This window comes from Periplaneta americana, chromosome 13, assembly GCF_040183065.1.
Source record: "Periplaneta americana isolate PAMFEO1 chromosome 13, P.americana_PAMFEO1_priV1, whole genome shotgun sequence".
In the NCBI taxonomy this organism is placed as follows: Eukaryota; Metazoa; Arthropoda; class Insecta; order Blattodea; family Blattidae; genus Periplaneta; species Periplaneta americana.
The window spans coordinates 11,973,791-11,990,427 of NC_091129.1; the positions used below are offsets into that span (position 1 = coordinate 11,973,791).

General features: G+C 34.6%; 1 protein-coding gene across 5 annotated transcripts in view; it reads left to right on the forward strand.

Moving 5' to 3' along the window:
- Ald1 (fructose-bisphosphate aldolase) overlaps nucleotides 1-16,637 on the forward strand; it is a 227,935-nt gene that overhangs the window by 132,020 nt on the left and 79,278 nt on the right. The window lies entirely within an intron of this gene.

Sequence of the window (16,637 nt, forward strand, 5' to 3'; positions counted from 1 at the left end):
TTCACCTGGCATAATTAGGAACATAAAATCCAGACGTTTGAGATGAGCAGGGCACGTAGCACGCATGGGCGAATCCAGAAATGCATATACAGTGTTAGTTGGGAGACTGGAGGGAAAAAGACCTTTGGGGAGGCCGAGACGTAGGTGGGAAGATAATATTAAAATGGATTTGAGGGAGATGGGATATGATGGTAGAGACTGGATTAATCTTGCTCAGGATAAGGACCAATGGCGGGCTTATGTGAGGGCGGCAATGAACCTCCGGGTTCCTTAAAAGCCAATAAGTGTGAATGTGATATAGAGAGCTCATAGGTGTGGCAACTCAACCAAATAAAAATATTTTGAAAAAAAAATTATTTGGGGGCCCAAATTTGAAAAAAAAATACCCAATGCAGGATTGTACTAAAACCGATATATCTAAACCGTTTTGAAAGATAGATTCAAACAGTTTTTTGCAATGTAATTGCAAAAGCATGTTCTACAAACTGTCTAAAACAGAATTTTGATATTAGTCGCTACGTTTGTAAAATAAACAATTAAAATTTAATAACAATTTTCTGATTTCCTTTCCTGCAAACAAACGGACGTATTTTTAAAATGAAATCAATTAACAAAATTCTGTTACAGAGAAAAGTTTCCTAATAGTCTAAAGAATGTGTGTTCTAAATTTCTTGCATGTATCTTTAATAGTTCAGACATTATATTCATTTTTGTCTGGCAATGTAGCAAACAAAAAATGAAGTTACTGGAAACCGATAAAACCGGACGTGTGATTTAAAAATCCATAGCGCAGGAAGTTTAAAAATGACGTGTCAACATCCACTAAAAGCACAAATACCCTCAAAATGTTATGCAATACATTCCACACATATCAAAGGCTATTTTAAAGAAAAAAAATTCTTTTGAAAATTTAATTTACTGGAAAGAACAATAAAAGTGGGAAAGTGATTTAAAAATCCATAACGCAGGAAGTTTAAAAATGGCGACTCAACATTCGATAAGGGCACAAATACCTAGAAAATATTATGCTATGCATTCCACACATATCACAGAGTATTTTAAAGAGTTTTTTTTAATTTACTCATTTTTCTCATAAAAATACCATCCTCTTCCCTTAAGGGGAGATGATTGTTAGGGTGTGTGAAAAATGAGAAAAAAATTGCTTGAAAATAGCTCGCCATAGATTTTGAATTTTTTTTTTTTGTGCTGAATAATGGAGCTTTTGGCTATTGAATGCACCTAGTGTAGTTTCAATCTAGTTCTTTGTAAAACAGAAATAATTACTTTTTTAATATTAAGTTTTTTTAGAGTATCGTTACAAAAGATTATATTGGTGCAAGTTTTTCAAAAAACTAATTAAGATAAGATATTTATGCAATTATTTTAAGGCGTCTCAAAAAATGTCTGATTTATGCCAATTATTCGAGTTGGAAAAAAAAATAATTTTTTCAACAACGAATTTCATTTGAACCTCAGTACTAAAATAATGGACATATTCAATGGAAATTTGAATAATTGCAAACAATCTCATTTCTTTAGTGTTAGGCAATAATCATACATAATATATGTAATACGTTACAATTTTATAATATGTGTTGCATATAATTCTCGCCTACATATATTACATGGAATATGTGATATATATACTTATATTATGTATATGTGTACGTATAACTGAAATTTTGTTGGTAATATTCATACTCCTACTCCTTGATCATAAATCTGCAAACAAATTACTATTAAAATCCCTTATCAACTTATCTCACTCATTTGCTTAGCAGCTTTAAGCATATTGTTTGTCGTTTTTTTGTGAAATTGAAGTAGGTACTATATTACAAATTCAAGTCTTTTTCTGCAAATAGAATCTCCGTAATTCGCCCTTCATATTGTATGCAAATTATAAAGGTCATGCATGTTTTATTTGATAAGTAAGCGCGTACAGTATTTCTGCCTTTAATTTATGTTCTCGAATTTTCTATACTGTGTGTAATTAAGTTTACTTTATGCGAGTAATAAAATCTCTGGACGTCACTGTGCCCAGAAATCAATGTTGCTGTGAAATCCAAGATCAGTACCGAAGGTGAATTCAGGTCATTGCCTTGTAGACCTGTAAATAGAATAACCTGTTTATTTTATACGAATTTATGTTGTATGTACAATAGCAAATATTGGTATTAATATCTCCCTGATGGAATATTTTCTGTACTAAGTAAATCTGTGGTACACAAAGAGCTGCGCTATGGCTAACACCGAAGTTACACGTATTTCGTGACGTGCTAAATACTCCGATACAAGTTACCGGTAGTATGCGATATTTTAACAAATGGAAGACTAGTGTACACTCAACTGTTTAGCTTTAGTAACTGTTTTAATTATATTTGTTTTATTTCCTTGTTATTATTTTCATCGACCTAAAGTCCTACAGAATACTTCGTTCTCAAAATTCCCGTATGTACAGTACATATTTTGAGATCAAGTTCTTATGTACAAGAATATTACATAATCTTCCACTAGTAATTAAAATTAGGTATTTGTTTTAGGTTAGACATTTTCTTAACGTATATTCAAGTCCTAGGAGAATATTTTCAGATAATTTTGAACCTAATATTTGCATTTTCAATATATTACATCAGCTGCTTGTCTATGTGGATAACGTGAATATATTAGGAGAAAATCCACAAACGATTAGGGAAAACACGGGAATTTTACTTGAAGCAAGTAAAGAGATAGGTTTGGGAGTAAATCCTGAAAAAACAAAGTATATGATTATGTCTCGTGACGAGAATATTGTACGAAATGGAAATAAAAAAAATTGGAGATTTATCCTTCGAAGAGGTGGAAAAATTCAAATACCTGGGAGCAACAGTAACAAGTATAAATGATGCTCGGGAGGAAATTAAACACAGAATAAATATGGGAAATCCCTGTTATTATTCGGTTGAGAAACTTTTATCATCCAGTCTGCTGTCAAAAATCTGAAAGTTAGAACTTATAAAACAGTTATATTACCGGTTGTTCTTTATGGTTGTGAAACTTGGACTCTCACTTTGAGAGAGGAACATAGGTTAAGGGTGTTTGAGAATAAGGTGTTTAGGAAAATATTTGGGGCTAAGAGGGATGAAGTTACAGGAGAATGGAGAAAGTTATACAACACAGAACTGCACGCATTGTATTCTTCACCTGACATGATTAGGAACATTAAATCCAGACGTTTGAGATGGGCAGGGCATGTAGCACGTATGGGCGAATCCAGAAATGCATATAGAGTGTTAGTTAGAAGACCGGAGGGAAAAAGACCTATGAGGAGATCGAGACGTAGTTGGGAGGATAATATTAAAATGGATTTGAGGGAGATGGGATATGATGATAGAGACTGGATTAATCTTGCTCAGGATAGGAACCAATGGCGGGCTTATGTGAGGGCGGCAATGAACCTGCGGGTTCCTTAAAAGCCAGTAAGTATAATAGTAATAATAATAACAATAATAGTAATATGATAGTAATAATAATAATAATAATAGTACGCCATTGCAAACATATTTGAATTAATTTTGTATTTTTATCGAATCTTGTTGATTGTAATAACAAAACTTTCGTTCTTTCATGAGGAATGCCAGACCATGAAGTTCATTAAACATTTGTTACCTGGATTTTATTAATTTTGTCATATTTTAATAAATGGTTTGTGTTGCATATCTAGGTGAATTGAATTTTTTACAGTGTGTTTATTATTTTTAAGGATTTGAATTATTATTATTATTATTATTATTATTATTATTATTATTATTATTATTATTAACGCGAATATTAAAGTTTGAATAACAAATTAAGCACAAACTTGGTGCACATAAATAATAACTTTTTGAAAAAGCAATCCTTATTCTGCATTCTACAGTATATTAAGAGATTTAACATTGAATGCCTTAATGGGACTGGATAGTCTTAGCGTATGGTTGTTGTGTATGAGTGAAGAAATTTTCCTATTATTCTTCAATTTTTTAACCTATCAATTCACAATTATTGTGAAATTATTTTTACAGCATAAACACAATATTTGAAGGTATATTTTGGTTTTTAAATTGTCTTTCTACCTCATATAGGTACGTGATTTTATAAAAAAAAATTAAACCTGAAAAATATTAATTAAATGTAAGTTAAAAACATAGGTCATTTAAGAACATTTTTCTCAGCGACGCTTTGCACTAAAGGTTTCTAAAAATTCAAATATATTTCCAATGCAGTTGGCTATATTCGCCGCCATTTTCATCTCATTATGTATATTTATTGAACGGAAAATAATTATTTTCCATTTTGAAAAAAATTATTTAAATATTTTCAAACTTTTCTGGCTGTAAACTCCATAATCATTTTGATAACTACGTGAAAGTGGTCATACTTCTTTACTACCATATGAGATAGAAGTATGCAAAATTTCAGCATTCTGGCCCCAGTAGGTTTTGAAAAATATGTTCCTAAAATATCCATGTTTTGAACTGAAATTTAATTTATATTTTTCAGGTTTAATTTTTTTTTTATAAAATCAAGTATATGAGATAGAAAGATAATCTAAAAATCAAAATATTCCTACAAATATTTTGTATTCTGTAAAAATGATAAATTGATAGATTCAAAAGTTGAAGACTAATAGCAAAATTTCTTCACTTATTTCACTTACACACAACAGTCATATGCTTGGACTACCCAGTACCTTCAACGCTTTACATCATATTGGTTGTTCAGAAGAACCAGCGTTTTCTTTCTTTCTAAATTTTATGGCACAGATATTCCACCAAGGAACCACCTCTTGAGCATACATATAGGTGCCATCTATGTTTTGAAATTGTGTACAGAGCTAAAATGTTGAAAAAAATTGATCGAAGCTTTGTTGTGATCCATGAAATGAAAAACATAAAAAATTAATTTGTGCTTCAAAGGGTTAAGTCAGGAGAATTTTTTTTAGTTCTCACAGTGACTACTGCAACCATGTAATTCCAGAATTCTTAAACTGTGCTATCTTTTTATTGGGCTTCATAACGAACTTTCCAGAGTTTTTATGTGACGTAATATTCATCTTAAAATTAATTCTCAATGAAATCATAGTAATATTAAGTGTCCAAACGTTAAACATTTTCCTTTGTATCATATTTTTAATCTTAGTTTCTTCAACTTAACGAGATATTAGGCATTTTTTTTTATTTTATATTGAGATTGAAATTATAGTTGAAACGGTGGTACAGATAATTGTAAAAATGTAAACCACTTTCTACTGCAGGTGATTTAGCGTTTATACTGTACATGCAACTTGCTGGTACGGTATATAAAATCGGATAAATTCCCTATGCTACTGTCAATATCACGACAGGATGTGTTTAATTAAGGCCTCTCATACAATTATGTAATTCGAAGAAGCTTAGTGGGACGAGGTCAAGAGCAAAATACAGTAAAGCTGAGAATCATTACTTCTTTAAGGAAGGATACCAGTAGATCATAACATTGCATCTGTTTTCATAGTAGGTCTGTGGACATGTATTATTGTATTGTATTGTATTGTATTTATTAACATTCCATGGTATTCATACATGCTTACAGCTAGAATATGGAACAAGTAAAAAAACTTAATACTATTATAAAGTCTTAATTTATAGTCACAGTGTAGATGATATATATACAGACGAGATTTACAATATAGTCTACTAGTACAACACAAAGTTTTAGTATCAGTTTCATCAAGTGTTATTGAATGTCATGAATTCACCTACAGAATAGAAGGCGTGAGAAATTAGGTAATTCTTTAATTTGGCCCTAAATAATTTTATGTTTTGAGTTTCATTTTTTATATCGATAGGGAGGCTATTAAAAATTTTTACTGCCATATAACGCACTCCTTTTTGATAGCACGATAGTCATTTTTTGACGTGTATTTATGTTATGAACTGTTGAATTAGTTACAAAGTTTTCACGATTGCATACGAGGAAGATTATTAATGAAAAGATATACTGACAAGCCACGGGCATTATTTGTAGTTTTTTTTTTTTTTAAATAGCCCTACACGATTGCCTAGATTTGGCACCTACTATTATTCTAATTACTCTTTTTTGTAGTAGGAATATACTGATACTATCTGTGGAATTTCCCCAGAATATTATTCCAAAACTCATTACCGAGTGGAAGTAAGCAAAGTATATTGTTTTTAAGGTATTGATATTTACTATCTTTTGCATAGATCTAATAGCAAAACAAGCTGAATTTAGTTTGGGGGTAATTTCTTTAAAATGATTTTTCCAATTTAGCACATTATCGATTTTTAAACCAAGAAATTTGGTTGTTGTTGTTAATTTGCCTTACAGTTTATTCAGTCACCATAGTCTAGTAAAAAGTAAAGTATGAAACTATAAAATTAATTAAATGAATATGACTCCAATATTGCATTATTTTATATTTCACTTTGAATTGCGTTTCTGTAAATATCGTTAAGGAGATAAATCACTCTCAAGTGTCACTTTTTTAATATTTTTGGACATATGACATCGCTATAGTCGTCATATTTCACATACTGAAAAAATATCCGAATTCTGAGCGAAATTTGTAGGGGCAATATTCCTTATGCGTGCTCTATCTATATCAAAATGTATTATTATTCGTGTCTTTGTGCTGACAAACATTTTCCAGTTAACTTAAAAATTATTGGTTGTTACATTATTGACCAGGTTGGATCTTAATATGCTATGTGACTGATTTTGCATAGGCTTATTATTGTACCCAGTAAGTGAATGTGTTAGTGTTTTTACTTATTTATGTAAGTAAGAATGCATGTATGTGCTGTAAAATCTTTGCGGCAAAAGCAAATATTTTTTCCAGTTTTGAATTGCATTTAAACTGAAATATTTAACCTGAATGATCCAAAAGTAGTGGCTTCAATTTTTGAAGGAACTACCATTACCGGTGCATCGATATCACTAATACTAACAATGGCACTACTGTCACAACCATTACTACTCCAACTAAAGAACTACTACCACCATAACTAGCATAATCACTATTATTAGAATCATAATTAGTATTACAATTACCACCATTTACCACCATAGTTGCATCAAAAACTACTGGTCCATCATTAGTACCTATTACAAATACCACCATCTACCACCATCAAAACTACTAGAACCATTTTATTAGTATTAAACCTACCACCATTATTAGCATAAACTACAAAGACTATAATTAGTATTACAACTACCGCCATCTACCACAAAACATTAGCATTAAAACAACTACAAGAATCGTAATTAGTATTATAGCTACCACCATTTATCACAAACATTAGCATCAAAAACTACTAGAACCATCATTAGTATTAAAACTACCACCATCTATCACCATCATTGGCATAAAAACTACTAGAACCATCATTAATATTACAAATACCACCATTTACCAACATCAAAAACTACTAGAACCCTTTTTAGTATTACAACTACCACCATCATTACCATAAAAATAACCACTAGAACCATCATCAGTATTAAAACTACCACCATCATTGGCATAAAAAACTACTAGAACCATAATTAGTATTACAAATACCAACATCAAAAACTACTAGAACCCTTTTAGTATTACAACTACCACCATCATTACCATAAAAATAACCACTAGAACCATCAATAGTGTAACAAATACCACCATCTATCACCATCAAAACTACTAGACCATTTTATTAGTATTACAATTACCACCATCATTAGCATCAAAAACTACTAGAACCATCATTAGTAATAAAACTACCACCATCATTAGCAATAAAAATAACTACTAGAATCATCATTAGTGATAGAACTACCACCATCCACCACCATCATTAGCATCAAAAATAAATACAGAACCATAATTAGTTTTATAGTTACCACCATAATTATCATCAAAAATAACTACAAAACTATCATTAGTTTTACCACTACCACCATGTTAGCATAAAAAACAATTACTAGAACCATAATTAGTATTACAACTATCACTATCTACCATCAATTAGCATTAAAACAACTACAAGGACTATCACTAGTATTACAACTACCACCATCTACCCACCAAGTCCACATCTGTGGAGTAACGGTCAGCGCGTCTGGCCGCGAAACAAGGTGGCCCGGATTCGAATCCCGGTCGGGGCAAGTTGCCTAGTTGAGGTTTTTTTCCGGGGTTTTCCCTCAACCCAATACGAGCAAATGCTGGGTAACTTTCGGTGTTGGACCCCGGACTCATTTCACCGGCATTATCACCTTTATTTCATTTAGACGCTAAATAACCTAGATGTTGATACAGCGTCGTAAAATAACCCAATAAAATAAAATCTACCACCAACATTAAATCAAAAACTACAAAAACCATCATTAGTATTACAACTACTACCATCATTAGCAGCAAAAACAATTACTATACTCCGTTTCTGGAATCTGTGAAGTATAGGAACCGAAACAAGTCCTTTGCGCACGTGCTGAGTGGAGGAGGCCAGTCCAATGACCGCTCTGGGGGAAAGCATTGATTGAAGATAAGCGTCTAAAATGCCACCCCTACCTATCACCTTCTGTCACGCGCATCTTACCCCTTAGCGGTCGTGAGCCGATGCAGCCCGCAATGCGCTTCCGCACTGATAGGCTCTCCCCATTCGCTTGTCATGCGCGCCACCCCAATGCGTCGATTTACTCCACCGATTCCAGAAACGGAGTGTAGAACAGTCATTCCTCATTAATATTACAACTACCACCATTTATCATCATAATTAGCATCAAAACTACTACAAGAAACATCACTAGTTTTACTACTACCATCTATCACCAACATTAGCATCGAAAACTACTAGAACCATCACTAGTATTACAACAAACACCATCTACCATCATCATTAGTATAAAAACAACTACAAGAACTATCATTAGTATTAATACTACTACCACCATCATTAGCATCAAAAACAACTACAAGAACCATAATTAGTATTACAACTACCACCATCTACCACCATTATTTGCATCAAAATCAACTACAGAAACCAAAATTATTATTATTACAACTACTAAGACCATAAATAGCATAAGCACTATTACTAGAACCATTGTTAGTCTTACAACTACTATCATCATTAGCATCACCACGCTACTACAATAGTTATCACTATCTTTACTACTGCCGCCGTTACCATTACGCTACTACCTTCGTTGTCATTACTTATGCTACAATCGTCTTTACCATTACCTTTGCAACTCTCATCGTTACCATTACCTTTGCTACCATCATCGTTACCATTACCTTTGCTACTGGCATCATTATCATTAACTTTGCTACTGCCATCGTTACCATTACTTTTGCTACTACCAACGTTACCATTACCTTCACTACCGCCATCGTTACCGTTACCTTTGCAACTTCCATAGTTACCATTGCCTTTGCTACTGCCATCGTTACCATTACCTTTGCTACTGCCATTGTTACCATTATCTTTGCTAGTGCCATCGTTACCATTACCTTTGCTACTGCCATCGTTACCATTATCTTTGCTACAGCCATCGTTACCATTACCTTTGCTATTGCCAACGTTACCATTAGCTTCACTACCGCCATCGTTACCATTACCTTTGCAACTTACATCGTTACCATTACCTTTGCTACTGCCATCGTTACCATTATCTTTGCTACTGCCATCGTTACCATTATCTTTGCTACTGCCATCGTTACCATTATCTTTGCTACTGCCAACGTTACCCTTACCTTCACTACCGCCATCGTTACCATTACCTTTGCTACTGCCATCGTTACCATTACCTTTGCTACTGCCAGTGTTACCATTACCTTTGCAACTTCCATCGTTACCATTACCTTTGCAACTTCCATCGTTACCATTACCTTTGCTACTGCCATCGTTACCATTACTTTTGCTACTGCCAACGTTACCATTACCTTCACTACCGCCATCGTTACCATTACCTTTGCAACTTCCATAGTTATCATTACCTTTGCTACTGCCATTGTTACCATTACCTTTGCAACTTCCATCATTACCATTACCTTTGCAACTTCCATCGTTACCATTACCTTTGCTACTGCCATCGTTACCATTACTTTTGCTACTGCCAACATTACCTTTACCTTCATTACCGCCATCGTTACCATTACCTTTGCAACTTCCATAGTTATCATTACCTTTGCTTCTGCCATCGCTACCATTATCTTTCCTACCGCCATCGTTAAATTACTTTTGCTACTGCCAACGTTACCATTACCTTCACTACCGCCATCGTTACCATTATCTTTGCTACTGCCATCATTACCATTAACTTTGCTACAGCCATCGTTACCATTACCTTTGCTACCATCATCGTTACCATTATCTTTGCTACTGGCATAATTACCATTAACTTTGCTACTGCCATCGTTACCATTACTTTTGCTACTGCCAACGTTACCATTTCCTTCACTACCGCCATCGTTACCATTACCTTTGCAACTTCCATCGTTACCATTACCTTTGCAACTTCCATCGTTACCATTACTTTTGCAACTTCCATCGTTACCATTACCTTTGCAACTTCCATCGTTACCATTACCTTTGCAACTTCCATCGTTACCATTACCTTTGCAACTTCCATCGTTACCATTACCTTTGCAACTTCCATCGTTACCATTACCTTTGCAACTTCCATCGTTACCATTACCTTTGCAACTTCCATCGTTACCATTACCTTTGCAACTTCCATCGTTACCATTACCTTTGCAACTTCCATCGTTACCATTACCTTTGCAACTTCCATCGTTACCATTACCTTTGCAACTTCCATCGTTACCATTACCTTTGCAACTTCCATCGTTACCATTACCTTTGCAACTTCCATCGTTACCATTACCTTTGCAACTTCCATCGTTACCATTACCTTTGCAACTTCCATCGTTACCATTACCTTTGCAACTTCCATCGTTACCATTACCTTTGCAACTTCCATCGTTACCATTACCTTTGCAACTTCCATCGTTACCATTACCTTTGCAACTTCCATCGTTACCATTACCTTTGCAACTTCCATCGTTACCATTACCTTTGGTACCGCCATCGTTACCATTTTACTAGTAGCCTAACAGTTATTACTGTTACCTCTATAACAACAATTGTCATTGATTCCTGCTATACCCATAATATTACTACAATTTTTACGTCTTAACTTCCGCCTAGACCACTTGAATCACAATTTCCACTATCTCTCTTCTTGATATTAGCAGAACTACTACCGCTGCCACTATCACAGTTATTAATATAGTCATTATACCATTACATTTTATTATCTATGCCACTGCTATCACTGTTATTGTCACCTCCACCACTCTTGTAACTGCAAATGCCACCTTCACCTCGACTGTAACCATTAGAGATGAACAACGATCGAGAAAGCAAGACTAACAGCGCCCGCAAAGCCGAAAACCCGCACGACAATGTTGTATACGTCGTGTCATTGACGTAAAGGCTGCTTGTGAGTGTTTCGAGACGTCGAGATTGATCACTCCCGAAGTCCCGAACGTCAAGCAGCCTTGAATCTCCACAGTTGTTTATACCTGACTGAACTTTTATCTACTTTGGCAACATATATGTATAAACAATCAAGTAGCCTAATTGAAACATCATCTCTACCTTTCAGTGTATAATAATCCGTTCCCCAGTCTTTATTTAATTACTAGACCCTTATTAAAAGGCTAGGAATTTTCTGTTCATATGTTTGAGATCAAGTGTACAATCTCAAGTAAAGAGATATTAACGTTATGTTTTATGTTTCTTAGAAATCCAAATGTTTTTTTTTTTTTTTTCTGTTTATATAACCATAGGTAATATCATATAATAGAACCAGAACATTTTGATAACTGAGATACTGTTCTGGTTTGTCTTTTTGTCTCATTTAAACATTTATAATGTTATTTATTTCAATGATGTATGTTATTCAGAGTTACGAAATCTTTCCATGCCGACCAAATGCTATTTCGAGAATGATGAGCGAGACTCGAAGCGCACGAGAATGACGAGACGAGACTCGAAAGACAAATGCAGCGAACACAGCGAGCGAGAGCGGCAGTTAGTTTTGTTCATCTCTAGTAACCATAGCGGATAGCCATTACATCTTCACTACAACATCAAACACATCTTTACCAACACCAATTCTATTATTACCATCGCCAACTACTATTACTACTAGAACTAATACATCTACTGCTATCTTCCACCACCACCACCACCACCACCAAACAGTACCACCCCTGTTAGCAATACCACCGACATCTATAAAATCGTAACTTTGACGAGTTGTCGATGTATTAGCAGAATATAGATCCTTGACTTTCAATGGCAAGGACCTAAGGCGATATCCAAAAGATTGAAAGTAAAATATATCTGAAAAAATGGTATTAGGATAGTTTTTCTACAGTCACTTCACGTTTATGCTGTCATTATTTCAGTATTCAATTCACTGCGGTCCATAAAATAGAGTACATGTATGTATATAGTTATTCACACTGCAAATGAGTACATACCCGGTTGCAGTGATAACTAATTAAAATCAATAATGACAATTAATAATAAACACAACTAATAAAAAAGACAATTAATAATAATACTAATAATAATTAATAGTAGTAGTAGTAGTAATAATAATAATAATAATAATAATAATAATAATAATAAAGGTAAAGGTAAAGGTAAAGGTCTCCCCGTAACATACCATGAAGGCACTTGGGGGGGCATGGAGGTAGAGCCCCATGCTTTCCATGACCTCGGCACTAGAATGAGGTGGTGTGGTCGGCACCACGCTCTGACCGCCTTTTCCCCCGGGAAAGACCCGGTACTCAATTTTACAGGAGGCTGAGTAAACCTCGGGGCCGTTCTGAAAGTTTGGCAACGAGAAAAAATCCTGTCACCACCTGGGATGGAACCCCGGACCTTCCAGTCCGTAGCCGGCTGCTCTACCAACTGAGCTACCCGGCCGCTACAATAATAATAATAATAATAATAATAATAATAATTCTAAATTAAATGAAGCATGATCACTTAAAGTAACATTCAAAGTAAATCTAATTTGTATCTTAACCCTAAGTTCGACCTAAAACCTACGAGTATGATACATTCATACCTGCACAAGTACCTTTCAGCACTACACTCATTTCGCTGTCAACTCACTCACTGCACTAGAACTACAACACATTTCACTGATACTATCCTGATGTCACTAACACTTCAAAAACATTTCACTGTTCAAATACTTTGCACTGCCACTATAAACTATAAAACTTCACTGACAGGAACACGTTTCACTTACACAACACACTTCATTGACATAACACTCTTCACACTTCACTGACACAACACACTTCTTCACTGATACAATGTTTCAAATAACAAAATATCAATTTATACCCTTTAAAAAGTGTGTATAATATAGTACCGTCTATTAGTGAAGTCCTTAAGCCTGTTTTTAAATACATTTTTGTTTATTGGTAAAGCCTTAGATCAGTGACGTCGCCAGGATCAGAGCAAGGGGGGTGCGGATGGGGTGCGAGATTTAAAAATGGGGTGCGATCTGTAAAAATGTGGTACATAAAAAATCCAAAATGCTCTTTTATGCAGTTGCGCGCATACTATACATCTGTATATTATTATTATTATTATTATTATTATTATTATTATTATTATTATTATTATTATTATTATTATTATTATTATTGCTCATCACATTCATTACGATACACTATGGGACGTAGTTTTTTGACATCCAAGAAATTATTTGTTTGTTTTAGTTCTTCAAAATAATTTATGCCTAGTATTTTGTTAATAAATTGCCCTTTGGGTTGCGGAAAGGGGTGCTCCGATTTTTATGGGGTTCCTGCTCACCCTTTCGCACCCCCCTAGCGACGTCCCTGACTTAGATGGACAGAGTGAAACCAATGAGTACAGTAGACCTATATGCTCCACTGGACTCTTATTGCAGACCTACGTGCAAGGGAATTAGAATTTATTTCCAGGTCATAATTAATTTTTAATTTAGCTTTTGAAAATTGCTCTTTTTATAAATTATTGTTAGTAGTGAAACAGTTTCGATCTCTTTGTAGTAGGCCTAGTGTAATTTTGTTCTGTAGATTTATTGAACCTCGTAAACCGACCACCCTCGAAGTTATGCCGATGAAGAATTGAGGGCACAATCACGACATGCCGCAATTACGCAAGCTGAAGCATTGTTTGATAGCGTGTCCAGCAATTGTTCATTGACCTGGAAAGCTCTCATGTCCGCATTAATAAGGAGGCTAGCAGGTTAACATCCACATCACACAGAACTGCACGCATTGTATTCAGACGTTTGAGATGGGCAGGGCATGTAGCACGTATGGGCGAATCCAGAAATGCATATAGAGTGTTAGTTGGGAGGCCGGAGGGAGAAAGACCTTTGAGGAAGGCGAGACGTAGATGGGAGGATAATAAAATGGATTTGAGGGAAGTGGGATGTGAGTGTAGAGACTGGATTAATTTTGCACAGGATAGGGATCGATGGCGAACTTATGTGAGGGCGGCAATGAACCTCCAGGTTCCTTAAAAGCCATTTGTAAGTACATGAAACGTAGCGATATCTGAATAATGTAGGGGAAACTTGGCAAATTTGGCAATATTCTTGTATTTCTTATATTGCCAAATTTCCTCCAGAGTTTTAAGAAGTTCAATGACACGATCATCGAGTGCAACATCTGACTGTACTTTTAGTTTTCGTTTCTTTCGAATCCGCGCATTATAGTAGCAGATATTGTTACTAATACAGGGACATCACTTTATTTTTACCAACATTTTTAACATTAACCTGGCTATACTCGGAAACACTGTTGCCCCCTTCCATTACAGGAGTTTGATGTTGCTAGTGCAATATGTAAACAAATCATTTTACTAGGTGTAGGAGGAGAGAAAAGTAGTGTATCCATTTATGTTGTAGGGAAATACGATATTACGATTTTCAGTTTGATCATCACTTTTACGGAATTTATCAAAATACAGTAGAGTAGTAACATTTTTTTTTTCAAAAACTGAACTTTTCAGGCGGCTATGTTCGTTATGTAATGTCTACTTTATTTAGCATATTAATTATTGACGTTAACATACAATATAGAGAGTGCATTTAAATTGAGGGGGTCATAAGTAAAGGGCTGTAAGTGCACTTAAGTTACTTTTGAGAAAATGGGGTTTAAATATTTAAGCTTTCGCAAACCGGTGAAATTTTTATTTAATTGATTAAAGTTCTCGTTAACACTTTGTTAAAAAAGAATTACTTTGTCATACGTTAAAAGTGTTAAAATTGTTTAAAAAAAAAAGGTATTTACCTTCGACAGACGGCCCATAGCGTCGAAACGGGCCGTCTGTCGAAGGTAAATACCTTTTTTAACAATTTTAACACTTTTAACATATGACAAAGTACATTTTATGTTTTACTTAATTTTTAATGTGTGATGCGATTAAAATATCTCTTTGCCACTAAAATTTTAGATACTTTTGCTTACACTGGATGCACTTAACTCATATTATTACAAATGTCACTAGCATTCCTTTGCTTCTAGCCACCTCAATTCGAAAAAAGCTAATCTGAATTTTTAAACAAGTTGCTGAAAATGGTTGCCGTTCATTACAATGCAGGCTTCAATTCAGTACGCCTATTATTAAAAATATTTTGAAGCATATTCTCTGAAATTGAATTTATCGTTTCTTGAATATAATTTTTTAGTACGATATTATTAATATAGGTTCTTTCTTCTATAGAAAACGCAATCATATTTATGAAACACACTATACACTGCAGTGTTTACTTCACTGCTTGAAGACTTCGAATGCAACAGCGGCCGTAAGTTTGTGTGTCTGACGGGAGCAAGGACATTAGTGAAGGGGTGGGAGTGAAGTACATTCAGAAATGCAGGTACAATAAAAATGCAAGTAAAAATAAAATGATGTCCCTGTAGAAAGAAATGTTGAATACTTCCTTTTGACGTGGTGGTTGTGTGGACGTGTGTATACAAAGACGGAAGAAAAGTGTTGTTCATTACCTACGTTTGTTTGTGCATTACATATCAAAAGCTGAGATTCCATATTATAAGGTAAGCCATTTATATAATTAATATTGTAAATTTTATTTCAACTCAACAATAGGATTTTATTCTTCCAACAATAATTCCTTTCTACAATTCGCCTTAAACGCTCTCGTCAACAATTGGATTTTCACTCAACACAGTATTCGTTATAGCACTCACCGACGACAATGACAATTTACTTGGACTAGCACGAACAACAATGAACTGTTAATCTTAACTAATATTTACAAAGCACTATTTACAAATCAGAACTATCAGTTCTCAGTTCACAGTTCTTCTAGCTCAGTCACTCGAGTTCACAGTATCTCGAACCACAGACCTACAGAGACAGTTCACTGTACTCGAACTCAGGTCCCTCCAACTGCGGTCCACTGCACTCGAACTCAGGCCTTCGGATGCTGATACAGTTGCGGACGCACACTCGAGTCGAACTGGCTTGCTTGCTCTGGCTTTCTCACTGACTGGCTGACTAATCAACTGAAAACTCTCCTCT